This window comes from Coregonus clupeaformis, chromosome 11 (genome assembly GCF_020615455.1).
Source record: "Coregonus clupeaformis isolate EN_2021a chromosome 11, ASM2061545v1, whole genome shotgun sequence".
Lineage (NCBI taxonomy): Eukaryota > Metazoa > Chordata > Actinopteri > Salmoniformes > Salmonidae > Coregonus > Coregonus clupeaformis.
Genome location: NC_059202.1, coordinates 6,778,702 through 6,802,941, shown reverse-complemented (window position 1 = coordinate 6,802,941; position 24,240 = coordinate 6,778,702). Strand labels below are relative to the sequence as shown.

The 24,240-nt window shown below is 43.3% G+C and overlaps 1 long non-coding RNA gene across 1 annotated transcript in view; it reads left to right on the top strand.

Moving 5' to 3' along the window:
* The window catches only part of LOC121576944, a 174,258-nt gene that overhangs the window by 132,258 nt on the left and 17,760 nt on the right, over positions 1 to 24,240 (top strand). The window contains exon 3 of the long non-coding RNA XR_006002545.2: positions 1,786 to 1,831. This is a non-coding gene — a long non-coding RNA (uncharacterized LOC121576944). The remainder of the gene's footprint in view (positions 1 to 1,785; positions 1,832 to 24,240) is intronic.

Genomic DNA, 24,240 nt, shown 5'->3' with positions numbered 1-24,240 from the left:
GGTGATGAGAGGTGTTGGGTTTGCGCCAGACATAGCGTTTTCCTTGATGGCCAAAAAGCTCAATTTTAGTCTCATCTGACCAGAGTACCTTCTTCAATATGTTTGGGGAGTCTCACACATGCCTTTCGGCGAACACCAAACATGTTTGCTTATTTATTTCTTTAAGCAATGGCTTTTTTCTGTCACTCTTCCGTAAAGTCCACCTCTGTGGAGTGTATGGCTTAAAGTGGTCATATGGACAGATACTTTGCAGCTCCTTCAGGGTTATCTTTGGTCTTTTTGTTGCCTCTCTGATTAATGCCCTCCTTGCCTGGTCTGTGAGTTTTGGTGGGCGGCCCTCTCTTGGCAGGTTTGTTGTAGTGCCATATTCTTTAAAATTTTTTATAATGGATTTAATGGTGCTCCGTGGTATGTTCAAAGTTTTGGATATTTTTGTATAACCCAACCCTGATCTGCACTTCTCCACAACTTTGTCCCTGACCTGTTTGGAGAGCTCCTTGGTTTTCATGGTGCTGCTTGCTTGGTGGTGCCCCTTGCTTAGTGGTGTTGCAGACTCTGGGGCCTTTCAGAACAGGTGTGTGACGGATCAAGTGACAATTAGATTGCACACAGGTGGACTTTATTTAACTAATTATGTGACTTCTGAAGGTAATTGGTTGCACCAGATCTTATTTAGGGGCTTCATAGCAAAGGGGGTGAATACATATGCACGCACCACTTTTCCGTTATTTATTTTTTTGAATTTTATTGAAACAAGTTATTTTTTTCATTTCACTTCACCAATTTGGACTATTTTGTGTATGTCCATTACATGAAATCCAAATAAAAATCTATTTAAATAACAGGTTGTAATGCAACAAAATAGGAAAAACGCCAAGGGGGATGAATACTTTTGCAAGGCACTGTATACTGAACAAAAATATAATCACAACATGTAAAGTGTTTGTCCCATGTTTCATGAGCTGAAATAAAAGATCCCAGAAATTTTCCATAGGCACAAAAAGCTTATTTATCTCAAAGTTTGTGCACAAATTTGTTTACATCCCTGTTAGTGAGCATTTCTCCTTTGCCAAGATAATCCATCTACCTGACAGGTGTGGCATATCAAGAAGCTGATTAAACAGCATGATCATTACACAGGTGCACCTTGTGCTGGGGACAATAAAAGGCCACTCTAAAATGTGCAGTTTTGTCACACAACACAATGCCACAGATGCCTCAACATAGTTTTAGAGAATTTGGCAGTACGTCCAACCGGCCTCACAACCGCAGACCACGTGTAACCACGCCAGCCCACGACCTCCATCCCCAGCTTCTTCACCTGCGGGATCGTCTGAGACCAGCCACCCGGACAGCTGATGAAACTGAGGAATATTTCTGTCTGTAATAAAGCCCTTTTGTGGGGAAAAACTCATTCTGATGGGATAGGCCTGGCTCCCCAGTGGGTGGGCCTATGCCCTCCCAGGCCCACCCATGGCTGCGCCCCTGCCTAGTCATGTGAAATCCATAGATTAGGGCCTAATGAATTGATTTCAATTGAATGATTTCGTTAAATGAACTGTAACTCAGTAAAATCGTTGAAATTGTTGCATGTTGCGTTTATATTTTTGTTCAGAGGAATAGGACTTTCCATACAATCAACATCATCAGTCTGATTGTTTCGATTCCACAAGTACAAAGTCTTGAGAATAGTAAACTAAGTTTGAGCAGTACTTTCTTTGAGTTTATAAGATGGCTGTCAATCACTCAGTTTATTTAATGGTGTCTTTGTTTTTGTTGTTCTAGGAGCGTTTGAGCGTCTCAGGAATGGTGTTGGTTGGGCGTGGCTCAGGTAAGACTTAACTAGCTCCTGTGGTTTGTTTACTTTGTACATTTGAGCTGCTGTTTTCACATGGGAAGGCTACTGTATTTCCCCTCTGTTTTCAATGAAGACCTTGGACCACAGCAAGATCTTGGGCTTTTTTCAAACAGATCACTGTAGATTTTGGGTGATGCATGTGTTGTATTTTAAGGAAGAAAAATAAGAAAGATTCCCTGTCTCTGCAGATTCCCTCTGGCAATTTGATAAGTATCTGAGAAATAGAATATCCTAAAACACTAGACTGTACTACTATACGAGAGGTGCAGATAATAGAGGAAAGTATCAATTATGCGGTGGGAAATGCCTCGTGTGTGTTTTTGTGTGCGTGTGCACGTACTCTAGTGTACGTGTGTCATTTTACTTCCCAAAGTATACACTGAATGCCTACAGTATTCTTAGATGCCACCTCGTATTGTTGACAATAGATTGGGGGATGCTGTTTCTGCACTGTTGTTTTGATTGAAACCAGTCTCTCCTTGTCTGTTTTGTGCTTAGGTAAGAGGTTCAAGAGCTTTCTTATGCATCTTTATATCCGTGTTCAGTCATGGTGGTTTCAAACTAAAATCTATCATGATTCTAGTCTTTTATCTACAGTTATGGAAAGTTTTGTTCATGTGCAGCGTTGTTGGAAATAACAGTGAGTGTGTCTGTCTAAGAAATGAAACTGTCTTGATTAATGTCACTTTACATAAAATGTTTAAAAAAGTTACAATCATCATGAGACATGAGAGTGCTGGATGGGACTATACCAAACCATTTACATCATGTGTGAGTGAGTGTTAGTAGATAACTATTTAATATTTCCATTAAGCCTACTTGTTCATGAGTCGATAGTGGCTGTTGGAAGATTATTTTAGTATATACAGTTAATGAATCAAGAACAATATTTAAACACAATCTATCTACCCATGAGATTTAATTCTTAACTATTACCAAACCATTACAGAACATTACAGAAACTCTATAGTCGGTGGTCAATTGATCAACGACAGTAGTCAGATTCACCAACCGGTGTATTTTTTATGGAGGCTGTACTGCATGGGAACCGGTGCCCACTTTGAAGGTAAAGGTCATATGATAATCCATTAGTGGTCACATATGTTGTTGTCATTTTCACTATCACAAATGATCTGATACCAGCACTGTGTCTTTCTTTCTCTATGACTGAAACTCCACAGGCTTGATTTCCTGTAAATGGCGTTCAGGTGATTTCTGTCCCATCCAGCACTCTCATGTCTCATGATGATTGTAACTTTTTTAAACATTTGATGTTATACAGCAGTTATACAGTATTTTCAATATATCAAGGACCATCCACTTTAAATAGAAGTGTCCTGAAATAATTTGACCTCGGGTATCAAGTTGATAGGCCTAAGTAAACTTTGCCGCTTGTCTTTGGATCATAACATGACAAACAGATACTTTCCTAGTATCACACCTTTGCCTGAGTCTTTTCCACCTGATTTCTCTTGGTCCCTAAGATGAGGGGTCTATGGATGGAGGCATAGCACAGACACCCAGTGTGTCAGGTCATTCCTCAGTGAAGTGGCTCTGCTCAGAGTGACTCGACACTTTTGACATGTGCTAGCACCCTTGTGCTCAGATACGCTTCATTTTTGGATTAGTCTCTGCAGCAGCTGACTGACCAGGGCTCTAGAACAGAGGTGGAGCTCAGGGTGCTGGATCCCCCCCTCGCCAGCCCCCCATCTATCCCACACCAGCCACCCTGGGCAGTCGCTACTGGGTGATTCCTCACGAAACTAGAACAAAAAAAGACCATGATTTGGGGGGATTTTCACAAAATGTAATCCATAGAAGGGTCCTTTGGAGGAAGAATTGTTGACATATATTTGACATTTGTATTTTAAATCAATTGAGGAATAATTGAAGTTGGAAGATTTGTGACATTTTGGACTTACCGAAGCCTCCTCTAAGACTCCATAATGTTTAATCTGTAGATGCTACAAAGCAAAACATTTGTGTCATATGAAGCTTTAACACTTTCTCTGTGGTATGAGTAGTATTTTGATTTCAATAACAATTTTCTTACATTCATTGATGAAAATTGAAACATATAAACATGAATATAGAAAATATACCCTTTTTTATTTGCCAATTTTTTTTATATACAGTATATTGTTGAAAATACTTTTCTCCAGTCCACTGTGCCTGACTGTCTCCCTTCCTGTCTATCTTTTTCTGGTTATCTCACTCATGACTCTGGGATCCAGTGCTACAGTCAGAGTTCCAGAAAGGATCAGGATGAGCAGCACTAGTAAAGCCTGTGTGTCTAGCTACTTTCTGTTGTTGAGGGCTTCCAGTGTGAAGGCCCCTCTGTTAGCTGCTAGTCACTAGCTACACTCTGGGACCCACATCATCAATGACAGACAGTCTGCCAGGTTAGCCCCCGGTTTGTCTGTAGCTCAGTGGCTAAATAAAGGAAACATCTGCTCCTCTGCAGCACTGCTGGCTGCACTAGATCCAGACAGACAGGGCCTGGGCTGGAGGAGGACGAGTAGTTCGTTGTGCACGTTGCTCAGCTCTGGAGCAACTGCTGCTGTCTTCCCCTCATCCCGCCTCAGCCACCACCACCACCAACCCCTCAGTCCCTCCGCCCCCCCACCATAACAGCTGCCGATCAATGTAGCGGCAACCATCTCTCTCTCAGCAAAGACGTGCCTCTGCACATGCATACTACAGTTAACCCTAGCCCAAGAAGTGGTGCTCACTTAGCTGTGCGTACATACACGTGAGTGCGGGTTTCTATGTATCTTGAATGGTTAGGGGGGCTCCCGATGAACATTGGTTCTCACAATGGAAATCCCCCATTCAATGAGTGTGAGGAGAGAATGAGAGAAGAAGGGGTGATGCTGACTCATCCCAGTGTAGCTGGTACACCTTGGACAGGGAGCTAAGATACAGGTAGACTGACAGAGGGAAGAGCTCACAGATTTGAACTGGACAATAGAACATTTCTGGTCGTCTGCAACAGCAGAATGTCCCTTGGACCTACACTACAGCTGTATTGAGATCTGTTTTGTATCATAGTAGAAAAGTCTCTTAATTCCATAGTCAATAGACTCAAAGACAGTTCAGCAAGCTTTCAGGAGGCTAATTGCTTAGTTAAACATACATGTTAAACATAGAGCCATAACCCAAACCTGTCAAGATGTGACTTCAAATAGACCACGAACCATACAGCAGCTATTGTTGTCACAGATCCTTGTCAAAGATATCTGTAACAAATTATTGCTAATAAGCACGTGTAGCTCATGAAATGACTAACAAGTCTTCTGCATGATCTGGGTGATGCACAACATATAGGCCACTGGGCTGTTCTATACATTACATCCTGGGGGTATGGAGATATGGAGCACAGAGGCTGCGACTGTGAGAATAATACCCAGGGAGGAGGTCACGATCCTGGGAAGGAGTGGCCGTAAAAGAGGCCTGTCTTGGAGCTCTTGGTCCTATTCTGTCCCCTCACCAGGGTGGACACAGAAATAAACTAGTGTGGGCTAGCTCGCGCTCTCTCTCTCTCTCGCAGCCTTTAAAATAATAACCCCATCAACTAAAAGGGAAAAGCAAGATCTGTTCTTCCCAGAGATTGTGGTGGGAAGAATCAATGACTTCCTCCTTCTTTCTCCAGGGACGGGGGACAGAGTCATTGTTCCCTGAGGTCCCATAGTATTAATAGTGCCTCTGATAAGCAAGTGGTGTCACAGCATCTTGACTTGTTGTGAGAACCTCTTGATATAGAATCAAAGAGATCTTAGGGAATACATTTCCCAGTCTTCTTCCTTTTTTGTTCAGCCCAGTGAACTGTACATCATGTCACTCGTACAATACTATGTGAGTATGCGTTGACAATGTGTGACACATGACTGGTATATCAGGGACAACCTGACACTGGGTTTCTGTTGGGCTGTGACTGATTGAGCCCCAGAGCTCTGGGACAGTTTAAGCCACTTGGTGACATGCTCAGAAGCCAGAGTAGGGTGAGGAACCTGTCTCAGACATTGCTTTACATCTACCTTTGTCCCATACACAGGTCACAAAAGGATAGCCACAGGCTTTCTGCTGTGCAAATGACCTATTGTCCCTGAATGGTTGGTTGACTCGGTTCAATATCCTATTCACAACAATACATTAGTTGGATAATAATGCTTGCTGAAAGCTGTCAGAGGGAGTGGAGAACCATTGTGCAGATTTAGAGTCAACTCAACAACAATTTCTATCTGCAATAGAAATCCATTCAGCGTCGTCTTAATCAAGATCTGATTTATACCAGGGAAAGTGACTTTCTATTGCAGATTTTTCTGAGATACTTTTTTCAGCGTTGTTTGATAGACTGCCTCAAATGGGTTCCCTGAAAAGGGACCATGGGAAAAAAATTGCTGGAGTTGAGAAATGCTGGGAAAATACTGAGAGACGGACGCCGCTGGTAGTGGGGCAGGTCATTGTGGGACAGGACTGAGAACGTTTTTGGTCCTCATGCGTGACTACCCGGTGAAGAGAAAACATGGAGGAATGGATGCGAAACACAGGCCAACTAAGACCAGCTGTAATTCCCTCTAAGATCAGTTTACATCTTGTTATGTTCGCTTGATTTCCTTCAGAGATGAGATGTGCTGCGGTGGGCAAGGTTGTGTTCAGCCGGCTCACTGGGCAGAGTCCCCTGACATGGGCATAGGAGCGCGCGCCCTCATCATGCATACCGACATACCAGGCTGATGGGGGCCGGTCCCAGTGCGAGGGCCAAGCGGGGAGCCCACCCAGGGCAGCGGGCTCTCCCCTGCCCACCTTCCATGTTCCATCAGGGCCCGGCTCAGGATCAAGGGCAGGCCATGTGTCGGGGGACAGCGCTAATGATTGCCTCGGCCATGCCATCCCTTTCATGCTCCGACCCCAGAGTCCACTTTCAGCTAACGCTATTTCCTGTAGATAAGCGCAAACATTCTCCTGTTACTTTTTTAAAATGGTTTTGGTAGGGGAGGGGTGGGGTGGGTTGAAATATGTGATTGAGTGGTTGGGGAGCAGGGGTGAATACATGATTCCCTGTGAGATTTTTTGATTCCTTCATTACCTGATTTTATATTAACGATTGTAGTCTCACTCGATTGATATGAGATATTTTTGTAAGCGTCCATGGCTAGGTTTCACTGTACTGTACATGTCTCAAATAGCTTCACTGTTAGTAGCCAAACCCTGCTGCCCAATTGGACCTCCATCTCTCTGTCCCTAAGTGGCTTAATCAAGCCTGTATTACACGATTACTTTACTCACCCAAGACCTCCAAAATTGTTTCCAGCTTCGAGGGAGATCAGTTGAGATATTCAGCAGGCTTGATGGGAATGGGCCTTTTGGTTTGCTATAGCACTGTAGCTTGGCCTCCCCTTCATGTTGAAGCTGTGAAGAGCACAGCACACATATTTCGTACGCTTTTTATGATACACATGATGACCCTACATACAAGTCATCCTTATTATGTTCTTATCCACTCCTAATTAAATGCACCATCCACCAAATAGAAATACAAATAGAAAAACTGCAAATGACTTCCTTATTCAAGAATGTGTGTCATCATCAGACGTGCTAACTGAGTGCAGTGAGTTCAAGCTTTGTGAAAATGTTGCGCCACAATGTTGTACTAATGTCCTCTCTCTCTCTCTCTCTCTCTCTCTCTCTCTGTCTCTCTCTGTCACTCTCTCTGTCTCTCTCTCTGTCCCCCTCTCTCCCTCACTCTCTTTCTCTCCCTCTCTCTCTCTCTCTCTCTCTCTCTCTCTCTCTCTCTCTCTCTCTCTCTCTCTCTCTCTCTCTCTCTCTCTCTCTCTGTGTGTGTGAGGATAACAGCCTGTCTGCTAACTGGGGATATCTGAGGGCAGGGGAAGCGGGTCTGGAACATCCGTCCACGTGCCCCTGCGATCCCAATCATTCATAAATCCACCAGCCGGTCAGATTCATATCCTCATCAGACCCGCCATCCGTCTATTATCTCTCTCTCTCTCTCTCTCTGCCTCTCTCTCTCTCTCTCTCTCTCTCTCTCTCTCTCTCTGCCTCTCTCTCTCTCTCTCGCTCTCTCTCTGCCTCTCTCTCTCTCTCTGCCTCTCTCTCTCTCGCTCTGCCTCTATCTCTCTCTCTCTCTCTGCCTCTCTCTCTCTCTACCTATCTCTCACTGCCGCTCTCTCTCTGCCTCCTCTCTCTCTGCCTCCTCTCTCTCTGCCTCTCTCTCTCTCTCTGCCTCTCTCTCTCTCTCTCGCTCTGCCTCTATCTCTTTCTCTTTCTCTCTCCTTTTCTCTCTCTGTCTCTTCTCTGCTTGCACAGTGCAGCCAGAGTAAAATTCCCCCTCAGTCATCTAGCACAGATTCCACATCTCAGCAGAGACGCCACTTCTGCAGCCCTAACTCACCAGAATGTAAATAGAGCAGAGTTTTTCACATTACTTCACCGCTTATTTTTAGTCGCAGAACAAGAGCAGGCAAGGATGTGCCTCTGCAAGCCCACGTCTTATCAGCAAAAAATACCACACCCAAAAAAAAGATACAATTATAAATCAAACAAAACATGAATGCACTCATATAGGAAGTGATGCAATGAATTAGCCTCACGTTAACTGTAACTGGCAAATTTTTGCATAGGGAAAGAATGCTGTCTCTCTTACGTCAGAGATGCTCTTGCATTCTTGGTATGGCACCAATGTTACGTGTCAACTTTTACTATGGGATATTCCCATCTAGAGACAGGTTTGAGAAGTATGCGAAAGTGGTGTTATAGGGCTAGTAGTTGGATGTGATCAATATGACTTCTCCATCATAGATGGGTCCATGCTTTTGTAGTACTGTATACATTATCTGTGCTGTTTTGCAATGGGGCTGGGGCCAAGACCATGGAAGGGGGAGGGCCAGGTCCTGCAGGCTGGAGGTGTTCCCTACCTGGTCTCCTTCCAGCAGCATTACCTTCAGCTGCAGCCCTGCATCCTGTAGACACCATAGACCGAGGCTAGGCATGCGTCTCTCTGCCTGGCAGTGAATACACAGCCCCCCCCTCCCAAATGGAATCCTATTCCCTTTATAGCACACTACTTTTGACCAGGGCCCATAGTGCACTATATGGAAATGTGGTGCCATTTGGGACACAGCCACAGGCTCTCACCAAGAAACGCCTTTTTCCAGCTCATTCTCCAATTCACTTACTCATCTGTGCACCTCAACGACAAAGCCAAGGGAAAGAAAAGAGATCAATTCTTGGCCACAGTCATTTCTCTCTCTCTTACTTTGTCATTTTGCAGAAGTAGAGGATTGTAACTGAGAGACTGAAGCTAGCTTTTGAATTTGTTCATTGCACTTTTAGAGGTGTGACTTCAAATGAACAAAGCTGCCCAGTGTGTTAGAATTGTTTCCTGTGTTGTCATCTAGGTGAACGACTGGTTTGAAAAGCAAACATTATGTATTTACGCTTACCTCACCATTTCAGGAGGTGCGGGTGCACAGCCTAGTTTGAGATGGCTACATTACGTAGGTGTAGGTGGAGACGGGGCTTTGTTTGAGATGGAGAAAATTGTGGTGGTGAACCGTCCTAGTTCAATGCTGCCATTCAAAGTGATGACTCAGGGAAATTTCCACTGTCTGGTTAACACTTGACTTATGGAGCGCAAGCCCTGAGAGGATTTTCAGCCACAGAAACAGTGAATCAGTTGCAATTATAACCCAACACGTACCGAATGACATTTGTCATTTGATGGACTGGACAGTTTTCAAATGAACAGTAGCTAGTACCGTTTCTCACACTAACATGTCTATTTGTCCTCTACTGTTCTTGCAGTTGTTGGTCTGGAGTTACACACACCCACTCACACCTCCTGCTTGGCTGTGTCCCCTCTCACACAGTCAGTCTCTCTTTAGTGAGAGGGTCCAGTGGAGTGCATCAGCTCCAGCTAAGACAACGCTTTGACACTTCCCTTCGTCTCCGGTAGCTGGACAGGCTGGAGATGATGCTTCCTTCCCCCTGATACAGAGAGAGGCCCCTGGGGGCCGGTCGTGTCCTGTAGAGGGGGAGTGGAAAAGAGGGGGAGGCTGCTACTGTACAAAAGCAACAATGAGGAGGACCGCTCTGCTTCCTGCTCTCCTCCTGGAACCACAGAGGTTACATCATGCCTGTGTGTTAGGAAGGGAGAGCGGAAGAGGGTAAGAGAGGGAGATGGACAGGACCATTACCCCAGCGGAGGTGCGTTCACTTGGTGAGGCCAGACTCAGGCCTCCAAAAGGCTTTGATCAGCCCAGCCCTCTGCCCTGCTTCCAGTAGGGCACGGAAATATCCTATTTCATTTCAGAAACATATACGATTCATTCCCCCTTCACAATCTAATAAAGCAATGAAACTTATAATGTGAATTAGGGCCTGAGCTGAATCTGCCTCACAACAGCTCTTTATATCTGTCTGCAGTAAGTATTGGGCCCAGGGTTAGCAGCATGCGCTGCTAGCTGCACACAGGAAGCTCTACAGTCTCCAGCAATGCAACCAGCTATGTTTAGCTCTGTGCAGCAATACCTGCAAGCCATCCATATACTTTCACTGGGCCACTTTGATGTTATGCTCTTTTCAATGCACTTTCATCTCCAACTGAAAGACATCCATTTCCTCCATCGTTCTCTGTAGGGTCAAGACAGAGGGAGAGAAATGCTGGTGTGGTGAAGGAAGGGAAGTAGGAAGAAAAATGCCTGCCTGGCTGAGAGTGGTCTGAGCACGTGCAAGGCCACGCTGCCGGAGCAGCCAGAGAGACTGATCGCATAGAGGGCCGCAGAGGAATCTCTTTCTCTCTCTATCTCTCTGCGTTTTTTTGGAAAGAGGATACAGTGAGTCCCGATGTAGCTACAGTACTTTACTGTCTCTGTGCACTCTGGCCCCCCCATTGAACTGCCATCTAGTAATCAATTATAAGCCTTGTCATTGGGGGCCCTGGGCACAGCTGCTGGCCGCAGGAAGCAGCAGCAGTCCTGAGTTCCACAGCCTCTTAGCCAATCAGCTGCCTCCAGCTGTCCACCCGGTAGCTTCACCATTCAGAGTGCTGCTGTGGCCGCCGCTGCTGCTGACTGTTCCTTTTTCAGTTCTTCCTTCCTAAATTCTCAACTGCACAGACACATCCGCCCCTGGCTGACTGAACCGCCTGGCCGACATTGTTCCTCCCCGAAATGCTCTACCCTGCCTCCTCTAGTTTTTTCCCTACCCTCTGTATTTCCTCTTTGTCTCTCTCTCTTTTGATCATTTTAACCTTTCTTCCACCTCTGTTTTGTCGGCCTATCTCTGCCTTTCTCTCTTTGTTGTTCACTCTGTCTCAATCTTTCTCTCGCTCTCTCTCTCTTCAACACTACCTCATCTAAAGTTATACCACGTTTGGAATGAACATATATTTTTTTCTCAGAGAGCAAGTTCTTTGCTGTCTCTTTCTGGGTTTTTAGTCCCAGGTGTCTGTGAGAAGGGGATTTACATGTTTCGAGAGAGAGAGAGAGAGAGAGAGAGAGAGAGAGAGAGAGAGAGAGAGAGAGAGAGAGAGAGAGAGAGAGAGAGAGAGAGAGAGAGAGAGAGAGAGAGAGAGAGAGAGAGAGAGAGAGAGAGAGAGAGAGAGAGAGAGAGAGAGAGAGAGAGAGAGAGATGGAGAGAGATGGAGAGAGATGGAGAGAGATGGAGAGAGAGGCCTGCTGGCAGATCAAAGGGCCTCCCTGTAAAATGATCTGAAAGAGTCCGGCATTAGCATCCATCAGGGTACCTTGAAAGCTCCCTGGTCAGTCCAGGGTGGCTGAGGGCCCCCCAAAGTGAAAGCCAGTCTGGAGAGGAGAGGCTGGGGGGCTGAGAGAGAGGGAGCGAGACAATGAATAACAGGCAACTGGGCATACAGAAAATATTTGAGGAAGAGAGGAAAATTCCCACAACACACTGTGGTCGTTTTATTTTGGTATCCCCCCCTCCTTCGTTTTTTCTTTGGTTTTTCGATGTCTTTATGGTGTTGAGTCTGTAAGGGGAGGGTATCTCCATCTGTGCACCATCTCCACTCAGCTCACCAGTCCAGAATTTCATTACCCCATCCTTTAGGCTCTAGACGTAGGGTCATGTCTGGGGACGAGATGGGAGGGGGGAAAGGGGTCCACACAGTTCTGCTCCACACAATTCAAGGTCTTGCTGTGGTCTTTAAGGGCCAGTTTCCTGGACCCAGATTAAACCAACACATGCTCATTGGATAATCATAGTTATGTAAAATGGCTTTTTTTGTACAGGAATAGGCTTAAACCGGATCTGGGACACCGTCCTTAAATGTTTGCATGCTCGACATAGACAATTCAACTTCTGTTCCAGAGACTTCCTTATTCAATTACCAAAGGCTCATCCATTGCGTAAAGTGTGATAAAGGAATACTATATTCACTTGATCCAAATTGGTGCTTTCAGCCTTAAATTTAAATGACATTTTCTAAAAAAATAGGCAACAGATTGCAACTTCAACTTCAGAACATTCAGATTATTTCTGTGATCGAATTATATGAAATAGCGATTAGTTATGATCTATAGATTATAAGGAAGCATTGACACAAGAAACGTGCTGCATTATCATTCTACTTTGCACTCTGCATGGAATCACCCCTTACACACATGCATGCGTAGACACTCACATGCATGCATGCACAACCACAAACACACAGACTGCTGAAATGTGTGGCGGCTCTGACCAGCCTGCGTGCTGGACGGCTGCATGCCACTCTCCCTGTAATGGATGTCCACAGCGTTTGTTGCTTGGCGCTCCACTGTCCGACTGAGGATGAGTTCCTTCACTGTTTAGGGAAGAGGATGTGATCTCATCCGTTAAAAATCCAACCTATGTCGCTTGCTGCTCATGACTTAATCCAGTCTACTCTTTTGTGCAGAGAACCCTCCTCTCTCTCTTCTCCCCCTTACTCTCTCTCTATCTCTCTCTTTCCCTCTCACGCTGCCTCTTTTCCTAGTTCCTGTCTGTACTGTAAGAAATAGAGGAGGGTAATGTTGCATGGGTACCTTGCTGGTGGTTCTTGGTGTCTAAGGATATGCTTTGGGGGGCAGAGGATGTAAGCTACCATAGGTGTACAGAGGAAGCTTTTGTTGATGATTTTAATGACCCCGCTATATAGTGTTGTTCACTCTACTGTCCTGCACTCTACTGTACTGTTCTGTACTCTACTGTACTGTCCTGCACTCTACTGTACTGTTCTGTACTCTACTGTACTGTTCTGTACTCTACTCTACTGTCCTGCACTCTACTCTACTGTCCTGCACTCTACTCTACTGTCCTGCACTCTACTGTACTGTTCTGTACTCTACTCTACTGTCCTGCACTCTACTGTACTGTTCTGTACTCTACTGTCCTGCACTCTACTCTACTGTCCTGCACTCTACTGTACTGTTCTGTACTCTACTGTACTGTTCTGTACTCTACTCTACTGTCCTGCACTCTACTGTACTGTTCTGTACTCTACTCTACTGTCCTGCACTCTACTGTACTGTTCTGTACTCTACTCTACTGTCCTGCACTCTACTGTACTGTTCTGTACTCTACTGTACTGTTCTGCACTCTACTGTACTGTTCTGTACTCTACTCTACTGTCCTGCACTCTACTGTACTGTTCTGTACTCTACTCTACTGTCCTGCACTCTACTGTACTGTTCTGTACTCTACTCTACTGTCCTGCACTCTACTGTACTGTTCTGTACTCTACTGTACTGTTCTGTACTCTACTCTACTGTCCTGCACTCTACTCTACTGTCCTGCACTCTACTCTACTGTCCTGCACTCTACTGTACTGTTCTGTACTCTACTGTACTGTTCTGTACTCTACTCTACTGTCCTGCACTCTACTCTACTGTTCTGTACTCTACTCTACTGTCCTGCACTCTACTGTACTGTTCTGTACTCTACTCTACTGTCCTGCACTCTACTGTACTGTTCTGTACTCTACTCTACTGTCCTGCACTCTACTCTACTGTCCTGCACTCTACTGTACTGTTCTGTACTCTACTCTACTGTCCTGCACTCTACTCTACTGTCCTGCACTCTACTGTACTGTTCTGTACTCTACTCTACTGTCCTGCACTCTACTGTACTGTTCTGTACTCTACTCTACTGTCCTGCACTCTACTCTACTGTCCTGTACTCTACTCTACTGTCCTGCACTCTACTGTACTGTTCTGTACTCTACTGTACTGTCCTGCACTCTACTGTACTGTTCTGCACTCTACTGTACTGTTCTGTACTCTACTCTACTGTCCTGCACTCTACTGTACTGTTCTGTACTCTACTCTACTGTTCTGTACTTTACTGTACTGTTCTGTACTCTACTGTACTGTTCTGTACTTTACTGTACTGAGCAGCACTGTATCTCAATCTTATTCTGTGACCTTCACACTCCCAACTGTGTTTTGTAACAGCCCCCTTTGTCTCTGGTTGACTAAAGACCCTAATGACATTGGACAGCATGCAGTTCTTTGTTCATTAAACTTGGTAAACCGAGTTGTTTTTTAGTGGCGCAAACTTACCAAACAAACTAATCTCTTGAATGGATTATTAGAGCATCTGTTATTGTTTTTAACTGGTTGTTTCTTATGCAGGATGTGGAGTCCACATGTGCAAAGAACATTCATTGTGTGCTGAGCGATAAGTACTTTTTGCATTAAAAACAGGAACGTTTGTTTATGCTTTTCATTCAGTATTAGCCTAGTAATGCTACACTACAAGGATAGGGTGCATTAGCTACCAGTGTGTCAAAGCTAACGACATGTGAACATATGGGACAGCTCTGAGCTTTAATACAAAAGACTGCTGACAGGACCAGTGCTCAACACTCCGTTTATTTTTTGGTTGGTTATGATTAACTGTTCTTTTTTACAGTTGAATCAACAGGCTGTGTCTCTCTATCTGTTGGCTCTCTCCTATATGCCCCTAGTGCCCCCACACTCTGGTCTGGCCGGTGATGTCCAGCTACATGCCATCCCTTCATACACTGCCTTACTTGTCACCAATTGTCAGGGCAGCTGTCTGCGAGCAGCAAATGATTGTGGCACGTCATAACTCAAGCCCACAAAGAGAGGGATAGCGCTGCTGGGCTAGGGTACGCCAGCTTGTGTTTCCTGGCTAAGGGGCAAAGGGACTCTGTCAGTCAGCCTGGGTCACAGATATATGAGGCAGCAGATGCACCAGACAGAAACACTGCACGGCTGGGGCACAACACCACCAGTGACGGGGACCGACTCTAACCTCCAGTCCCCCCCCCAGACCAACCGTGCACTTCCCCCCCACCTCACCTCCTAGTGGGGGTGTAGTAGTCTGCTGCCCAGAGGGTCCCCCTGTGGGTGAGAGTTTACAAGACAGGGATGAAGGGTGCAGGTTGCCATAAAAGAGGGGAGGGGAGATCAGGAGGAGGTTGTAAAGATAAAGAAATCAAAAGATGAGAGGGAACTGGAAGATTGGCGATGGGGTTAATTCAGGGTTGTATATGACAGCAGAGGTGGGACCAAGTCACTATTATTTCAGTCACAAGCAAGTCTGAGTCTCAAGTCGAGTCCAAAGTAGAACGGGTCGAGTCTCGAGTCAAGTCCAAGTCGTGCATTCTAAGAGCGAGTCGAGTCACATGTCAGTTTTTTTTTTTATCCATACATGCAATGACTTGTTCAACTACAAATCTTTGTCTGTTTATTGAGGCTACAGGACAGCCCTTTTCATTATTTTGTCTACAACAAATGTTGATTATGTAATAATACATTTTAACAACAAATTCCAAATGCAAGTTTCATAGGTAAATTATCAATTTCAAGCAATTTTGACATACCAAAAGACCAGTAAGCCTATGCTAGTAATTGTTGCTTGATGCCCCATTGCTGGTGAGCTTGCAATTTTTTGGGGCGCTGCATATTTATTTCTGGTAATCCTCTCTCCCTACAATTTGATGTTTGTGCTGCACCTGATCCTATTGCTGTACAGCAAATCAACAATCTGTTCACTAGCTCAGTGGATCTCAAACTTTTTGACCCACGACACAAAAAAAGGAGTGGTTCAAAGCTTGCGACCCCCCCGCGCAAGCACATGCAAGCGCACACAATCACTGCGCAAATGTAGCCTGTCATTAGGCTACAGCTAATTGAAGGCAGTGCGATGTTACTGCTATCTTTAGACATATAGCCAGTATCATCACTGAGGTACAATACCGGTCAAAAGTTTTAGAACACCTACTCATTCAAGGGTTTTTCTTTAATTGTACTATTTTCTACATTGTAGAATAATAGTGAAGACATCAAGACTTTGAAATAACACATATGGAATCATGAAGTAACCCAAAAAGTTTTAAAGAAATCTAAATACACTACCGTTCAAAAGTTTGGGGTCACTGGCCAATAAAAATAAAAGATTAAGATGGGAAGTATGAGATATGGCTTTTTCTTTGCAACTCTGCCTAGAAGGTCAGCATACCGGAGTCGCTTCTTCACTGTTGACGTTGAAACTGGTGTTTTGCGGGTACTATTTAATGAAGCTGCCAGTTGAGGACCTGTGAGGCATCTGTTTCTCAAACTAGACACTAATGTATTTGTCCTCTTGCTCAGTTGTGCACCGGGGCCTCCCACTCCTCTTTCTATTCTGGTTAGAGCCTGTTTGCGCTGTTCTGTGAAGGGAGTAGTACACAGCGTTGTACGAGATCTTCAGTTTCTTGGCAATTTCTCGCATGGAATAGCCTTCATTTCTCAGAACAAGAATAGACTGACGAGTTTCAGAAGAAAGTTCTTTGTTTCTGGCCATTTTGAGCCTGTAATCGAACCCACAATTGCTAATGCTCCAGATACTCAACTAGTCTCAAGAAGGCCAGTTTTATTGCTTCTTTAATCAGCACAACCGTTTTCAGCTGTGCTAACATAATTGCAAAAGGGTTGATGAATTAGCCTTTTAAAATGATCAACTTGGATTAGCAAACATAATGTGCCATTGGAACACAGGACTGATGGTTGCTGATAATGGGCCTCTGTACGCCTATGTAGATATTCCATTAAAAATCAGCCGTTTCCAGCTACAATAGCCATTTACAACATGAACAATGTCTACACTGTATTTCTGATCAATTTGATGTTATTTTAATGGACAAAAAATTGCTTTTCTTTTGAAAACAAGGACATTTCTAAGTGACCCCAAAATGTTGAACGGTAGTGTATATTTTATATTTTTCATATACATTTACATTTTAGTCATTTAGCTTATCCAGAGCGACTTACAGTTAGTGAATACATATTTTTAAAAATTATACTGGCCCCCCGTGGGAATTGAACCCACAACCCTGGCGTTGCAAACGCCATGCTCTATCAACTGAGCTACATCCCTGCCGGCCATTCCCTCCCCTACCCTGGACGACTTGTGCGCCGCCCATGAGTCTCCCGGTCGGCTGCGACAGAGCCTGGATTCGAACCAGGATCTCTAGTGGCACAGTTAGCACTGCGATGCGGCGCCTTAGACCACTGTGCCACTCAGGAGACACATATATACAGCCCACCCTTTGCCTTGATGACAGCTTTGCACACTCTTGGCATTCTCTCAACCAGCTTCACCTGGAATGCTTTTCCAACAGTCTTGAAGGAGTTCCCACGTATGCTGAGCACTTGTTGGCTGCTTTTCCTTCACTCTGCGGTCCGACTCATCCCAAACCATCTCAATTTGGTTGAGGTCGGGGGATTGTGGAGGCCAGGTCATCTGATGCAGCACTCCATCACTCTCCTTCTTGGTAAAATAGCCCTTACACAGCCTGGAGGTGTGTTGGGTCATTGACCTGTTGAAAAACAAATGATTGTCCCACTAAGCCCAAACCAGATGGGATGGCGTATCGCTGCAGAATGCTGTGGTAGCCATAATGGTTAAGTGTGCCTTGAATTCTAAATAAATCACAGACAGTGTCACCAGCAAAGCACCCCCACACCATAACACCTCCTCCTCCATGCTTTACGGTGGGAAATACACATGCGGAGATCATCCGTTCACCCACACCGCGTCTCACAAAGACACAGCGATTGGAACCAACAATCTCCAATTTGGACTCCAGACCAAAGGACAAATTTCCACCGGTCTAATGTCCATTGCTCGTGTTTCTTGGCCCAAGCAAGTCTCTTCTTCTTATTGGTGTCCTTTAGTAGTGTTTTCTTTGCAGCAATTCGACCATGAAGGCCTGATTCACACAGACTCCTCTGAACAGTTGATGTTGAGATGTGTCTGTTACCTGAACTCTGTGAAGCATTTATTTGGGCTGCAATTTCTGAGGCTGGTAACTCTAATGAACTTATCCTCTGCAGCAGAGGTAACTCTGGGTCTTCTATTCCTGTGGCGGTTCTCATGAGAGCCAGTTTCTTCATAGCGCTTGATGGTTTTTGCGACTGCACTTGAAATGTTCCGTATTGACTGACCTTCATGTCTTAAAGTAATGATGGACTGTCGTTTCTCTTTGCTTATTTGAGTTGTTCTTGCCATACTATGGACTTAGTCTTTTACCAAATAGGGCTATCTTCTGTATACCTCCCCTACCTTGTCACAACACAACTGATTAGCTCAAACGCATTAAGAAGGAAAGAAATTCCACAAATTAACTTTTAAGAAGGCACACCTGTTAATTGAAATGTATTCCAGGTGACTACCTCATGAAGCTGGTTGAGAGAATGTCAAGAGTGTGCAAAGCTGTTATCAAGGCAAAGGGTGGCTATTTGAAGAATCTCAAATATAAAATATATTTTGATTTGTTTAACACTTTTTTGGTTACTACATGATTCCATATGTGTTATTTCATAGTTTTGATATATTCACTATTATTCTATAATGTAGAACATAGTAAAAATAAAGAAAAACCCTTGAATGAGTAGGTGTTCTAAAACTTTTGACCGGTGTATACAAATTATTATTATTGTTATTTTATTTATATATACAGTGGGGAGAACAAGTATTTGATACACTGATCACCTACCAACCAGTAAGAATTCCGGCTCTCACAGACCTGTTAGTTTTTCTTTAAGAAGCCCTCCTGTTCTCCACTCATTACCTGTATTAACTGCATCTGTTTGAACTCGTCACCTGTATAAAAGACACCTGTCCACAAACTCAATCAAACAGACTCCAACCTCTCCACAATGGCCAAGACCAGAGAGCTGTGTAAGGACATCAGGGATAAAATTGTAGACCTGCACAAGGCTGGGATGGGCTACAGGACAATAGGCAAGCAGCTTGGTGAGAAGGCAACAACTGTTGGCGCAATTATTAGAAAATGGAAGAAGTTCAAGATGAAGGTCAATCACCCTCGGTCTGGGGCTCCATGCAAGATCTCACCTCGTGGGGCATCAATGATCATGAGGAAGGTGAGGGATCAGCCCAGAACTACACGGCAGGACCTGGTCAATGACCTGAAGAGAGCTGGGACCACAGTCTCAAAGAAAACCATTAGTAACACACTACGCCGTCATGGATTAAAATCCTGCAGTGCACGCAAGGTCCCCTTGCTCAAGCCAGCGCATGTCCAGGCCCGTCTGAAGTTTGCCAATGACCATCTGGATGATCCAGAGGAGGAATGGGAGAAGGTCATGTGGTCTGATGAGACAAAAATAGAGCTTTTTGGTCTAAACTCCACTCGCCAGGTTTGGAGGAAGAAGAAGGATGAGTACAACCCCAATAACACCATCCCAACCGTGAAGCATGGAGATGGAAACGTCATTCTTTGGGGATGCTTTTCTGCAAAGGGGACAGGACGACTGTACCGTATTGAGGGGAGGATGGATGGGGCCATGTATCGCGAGATCTTGGCCAACAACCTCCTTCCCTCAGTAAGAGCATTGAAGATGGGTCGTGGCTGGGTCTTCCAGCATGACAACGACCCGAAACACACAGCCAGGGCAACTAAGGAGTGGCTCCGTAAGAAGCATCTCAAGGTCCTGGAGTGGCCTAGCCAGTCTCCAGACCTGAACCCAATAGAAAATCTTTGGAGGGAGCTGAAAGTCTGTATTGCCCAGCGACAGCCCCGAAACCTGAAGGATCTGGAGAAGGTCTGTGTGGAGGAGTGGGCCAAAATCCCTGCTGTAGTGTGTGCAAACCTGGTCAAGACCTACATGAAACGTATGATCTCTGTAATTGCAAACAAAGGTTTCTGTACCAAATATTAAGTTCTGCTTTTCTGATGTATCAAATACCTATGTCATGCAATAAAATGCAAATTAATTACTTAAAAATCATACAATGTGATTTTCTGGATTTTTGTTTTAGATTCCGTCTCTCACAGTTGAAGTGTACCTATGATAAAAAATGACAGACCTCTACATGCTTTGTAAGTAGGAAAACCTGCAAAATCGGCAGTGTATCAAATACTTGTTCTCCCCACTGTATATATTTTCCCCTTACCCTACCACCGCTCCTGTAATTGGAGTAAACTAATGGACAACAACACTTCTACTTCCAGTTTATACATACTATAAATGTTTACGGACACAATGTATTTTACAATAGTTATCTTTTGTTTGTTTTTAATCCCATCCTTCAGCTACCCTCAACCCCTCCCATCTATCTCTGAATACCATCCAGTTTGATTTCTATTTGCCATATATTTCTAATTGTTGTTTCACAAAAGTTCTGAAGCTTTCTATTCTCATAGTTTCTACAGATAAATGAAAGATAAACATTTTTGCTAAAAGTATTGTTATATTATTGATCAAATCACCCAGCAGTGCTATTTGCAGAGGTAGCTCCAGTTACATTTTGCAATTCTTCAGCTATTCCTGGACCTGCGACCAAAAACAAGCTACATATGAACAGTACCAAAACAAATTATCTAATGATTCTGTCTCTTTCTATTGGTTGCAATTTTATAATAATTTAAATTGAAAAATTCTAAGTTTTGAATGTTTTGCGTATCAGTTCATAAACCATGTGCCATGGAATCGGTACATCGAAAATCTCTTCCAAACTATTTTGCAATCTATATGGCACAGCTGTCAATTTTTTGGTAAGTAAAAAATACTGGTATACTTTTTTATTTATCACAATTTTCTTTAACTAATTTTGGCCTTTAATGCATGGCCGACAGACAAGTTCCTTACTTTTTCCCCCTTCCACTTGCCTCTTTCATTTTTGTGATAATGCTGCAATTAGTTGGTTGTAATTTTGGGTAGAGCAGAAATGTCCATCTATTTTTGTTAGCTGCATGTGTGACATAACTCCACCAGTCCTATTTATGCTATCATTTACAAAGATTATACTTTTGTATTTTTTTATATAATGGTTATATAATGGTTTTTAATCAGTTAGTATATTTTAGTTTAACCATCATATTTTTTGTATTATTTGTTGTCTTTTCTGTTGGATTAAACTGAAATTGCAACCAACTTTCTATGTCTTGTTTTAAAAATATTAATATTTTGGAGATCATTTCATTTTCAAATCACTGAAAGTGAGAGGTTGTAATCTGAATAAAAGGAAAAAACGCCATTCTTGAACATGGGGTGAGACATTCTTGCTAATCTGCTAGAGAACCAGTTCGGATTTAAGTTGAACTTTTGTATGACTGAAGTCTTTAGTGAGAGGACTAATGCTTTAATAGTTAATAATTTCTGCCCTCCGAATTCATATTCATTATATAAATAGGCCAGTAAAAAAAATTCTGGCTTGCCGTTCCAAATAAAATGAAATATTATTTGCTCATATAATTTAAAAAAACAGGTCGCTAGGTGTAGGCAAGGCCATAAGCAAATAAGGAAACTGGGATATGACTAAAGAGTTATTCAGGATGATTTTTCCACAAATAGATAGGTATTTTTCTTTCCATGGTAGAAAGATCTTATTTATTTTTGCTAACTTTCTATTCAAATGTATTGTAGTTAGATAATTTATTTATTTTGGGATATGTATACCGAGTATGTCCACATCACCGTCAGACCATTTAATTGGTAAACTACCCAGTAATGTAAAAGTTGTATTTTTTAGTGATCCAAGACGTAAGATCCAGAGAGGTTTAAAAAAGTATCTAGATCCTCTATGAGGGTGTGGAGGGATACATATTGTGGATTTAAAAGAAAACATGAATCATCAGCGTACAATGACACCTTTGTTTTTAAGTCCTGGATTTCCAGCCCCTTGATATTATTTTTGGATCTGATTTTAATAGCTAACATTTCGATGGCCATAATAAATAGATATGACGATAGTGGACAACCTTGTTTTACTCCTCTTGATAGTTTAATACTTTCTGAGAAGAAGCCATTATTTACTATTTTACACATGGGGTTACTATACATAACTTTGTATAAGAGATTCTCAAAAATTGAAATAACAAAAATACTTAATGACTGGGTCACGTCTCTGGCAACCGAACCGATAGAACGAACGACCAGCCGGCTTGGGTAGCAACCTTAGATTTGTGTCAGGACTATATCTTGTGGAAGGATGAATAGTATGAAAAAATTAATCAAAATAACGTTATTTATGAAAATATGTCAATCATTTGGATATTTTGGTAATCCGTTGTATTAAAGTGATAATGCCCTCGAAGACGGCGTTTGGAGGATATATTGGCACGGTTTGCCAATATATCCTCCAAATGCTTCTCGGGCATTATCACTTAATTGGCTAACGTTAGCTAGCTAGCAGTAGATGCAGCCACTTGAATTTGAAAATACTACATTTGAAGTAAGGAACAAGCTAGAAACACACAATACTTATACTATACTACTTATACTACTAGTATATCCAAAAAGCATTTAAATACACTGAGTTATTAACACCTCTTTAATATTGAGTTAGATTCCCTTTTGCCCTCAGAACAGACTATATTTTTAGGGGCATGGACTCTACAAGGTGTCGAAAGCGTTCCACAGGGATGCTGGCCCATGTTGACTCCAATGCTTCCAACAGTTGGCTGGATGTCCTTTGGGTGGTGGACCATTCTTGATACACACGGGAAACTGTTGAGTGTGAAAAACCCAGCAGCGTTACAGTTCTTGACACACTCAAACCGGTGCGCCTGGCACCTATTATCATACCCCATTCAAAGGCACTTAAATATTTTGTCTTGCCCATTCACCCTCTGAATAGCACACATACAGTACACAATCCATGTCTCAAGGCTTAAAAATCTTTCTTTAACCTGTCTCCTCCCCTTCATCTACACTGATTTGAAGTGGATTGAACAGGTGACATCAATAAGGGATCATACTGTAGCTTTCACCTGAATTCACCTGGTCAGTCTATGTCATGGAAAGATCAGGTGTTCCTAATGTTTTGTAAACTCAGTGTATATATCCTGAATGAATCGTGTATAATGATGAGTGAGAAAGTTACAGATGCACAAATATCATACCCCCCAAAAAATGCTAACCTCCCCAGTTAATGTAATCGTGAGAGGTTAGCATGTCTTGGGGGTATGATATTTGTGCGTCTAACTTTTTCACTCATAATTATTCACGATTCATTCAGGATTATCTGTAATCATGGTAGCATCCACATTAATGTATAAGTGTTTAAAAACATATTCTATTCTTATTTACAATAAAAAATGACTCCAAAATGACACAATACATTATTTACCATTAATTTCTGTTGGGCACAAAATAATCTGAAACACAACCAAAACAAACAGCAAATGCATCCAACAAATTTGTAGTCACAAGCTTGGTGTAGCCATTGCATGCAATGAATATGGGGCCAAATACTTTTTTTTTTACTGCTTTAATACAAATATAAGTGAATTTGTTCCAATACTTTTGGTCCCCTAAAATGGGGGGACTATGTACAGAAAGTACTGTAATATGTAAACGGTTCACCCGATATGGATGAAAATACCCACAAAGTCAGCCTGGTAGAGTGCGCTCAATGGCATTTCATTGGATATGTATCGTCCATTGAAGGAATGTGTCTCACGATCAGTCTTATCTAGTGTTTTGTCTGAGGGGCATCCAGTCCCCCACTTCCAAAACATAGCCTACATATGCCTTGAATCCCATGTTGCTGAAATAGGGGGCTGAGCGTTATGGGCTGATAACAGGCTGCAGACTGAGACTCCCTCTCCCTCCGCCCCCCTCTCAGCCCCGCTGCCCTGAGCTGCACTCTGATTGGCTGAGAGGAGTTCCAGCACCTTCATGCCAGGGCACAGCGGATGTCGTTACCTTGTTCCCAGACTCCTGTGCTCCCTCCCCTTTTCCCAAGTCATCAGATTGATTTATCCTGGAGTGGCGGAGTGCAGCTTGATTGGGTCCATATGAGGACGCTGCTGAGCGGTCATCTATAACAATCATTTTCAGTAGGCTCATTATTCTCGGGCCAAACAACCAAAAAGACCCAATTTCCTACCCTGCTGTTCATAAAAATGA